Consider the following 1,330-nt stretch of genomic DNA (forward strand, 5'->3'; position numbering starts at 1 on the left):
GAATTTAATGCAAACAACTCGATGAAATCTCTCTGTTTTAACTTATTTTTAAATTGTGGTAGTAGATTGACACCGACTTATAGTTTAAGTCGAATTCATATTAAATAATTATATTCTTTTGATGAAACAGCGGGGAGAGTTGGGGCTGGCCCGCAGGGCCAACTGACGCCCAGATTTTTTTTGTATTTTTCGTTAATAAAATATTAAAAAAAAGAATGCTAACAGCACGTGGTATTCCCATGCGGTCACCCATCCAAGTAATAACCACGCTCAATGCTGCTTAACTTCAGTGATCAGACGAGAACTGGTGGCTTTTTTTTTTTTTAAAGAAGTTTATTTGCGTTATTCAAATACAAGTACTACAATAAACGAGAAATATATTGGTTAGCTGGCTGCAAAGAACTTAAAAAATAGCCATTATTTGTATCAATGAATTTAATGTGGGTTGTTGGGCTCTTTGAGAGCAGCTGGCAATCCTTCAGTTCGTGTTGGAGATGTGTTTTAGATAGTTTATTGTTGTCTCTAGATGCTAGAGTCATTTAAGCTTATGATGTCGTTTTCGTTTAGTTTCAGTGCCATGATGTAAAAATATAATAATTTTATAAAAACTTATCTGGGCTTTTGTTCTTGTTATTAATTTATATTAATTTTATTTACAATATTTACATTATGTACAATGATGAGGGACCTAGTTGGTTTCCCAACCGGCGGTCCAGCCGTTAGCTTTTCTTTTTCTCAGAGCTTTTCTGTGTGGCGTTTCTTGTGAGAGCCACCAATATTTTCCGCTCAGTCTTTGAAAATCTAGCTGATCTCTTTGGGGGAGTGAAGTTGGGTAGCTGAAGTTGAAATTTTCTCTTTGGAAACTAATAGAATTATAGTTTATTTTTATATTGTGTCTGGAGCGATGAAAATGATAAATTATTGGGATGTTGTTGCTATTTTGGATGAGATCTTTTTTATCGAAGTATGTGAACATGTGGGGTAGAATGTATCCTGTTGAATTGTATTTCTCAGCTGTCTTGTCTTCGATTTTGCTAATGTTCTTTATTTCTTCATTATTGATTTGTGAAGTTTTCTGGTAATAATCTCTGTTTAATTTAGTGATGAAGTTGTCAATTCTTGGTATGTTGGCTCGATTGTAGATCTCCGTGTTGCTAATGCAGTATTTGTAGTTTGTGTGTATAGATCTGTAGCTCCTTAGGCAAGTCCGTAGGCATCTTCGTTCAAATACTCTGAGTTTCTCTATTACGGCTGCACAGGTGTTCCACCAGAGAGGTGAAGCATATGTCATGATGGGCCTAATCAATAATTGATAGCATATTACTTTTGC

The sequence above is a fragment of the Microplitis demolitor genome, unplaced genomic scaffold (assembly GCF_026212275.2).
Source record: "Microplitis demolitor isolate Queensland-Clemson2020A unplaced genomic scaffold, iyMicDemo2.1a ctg00000213.1, whole genome shotgun sequence".
NCBI lineage: Eukaryota > Metazoa > Arthropoda > Insecta > Hymenoptera > Braconidae > Microplitis > Microplitis demolitor.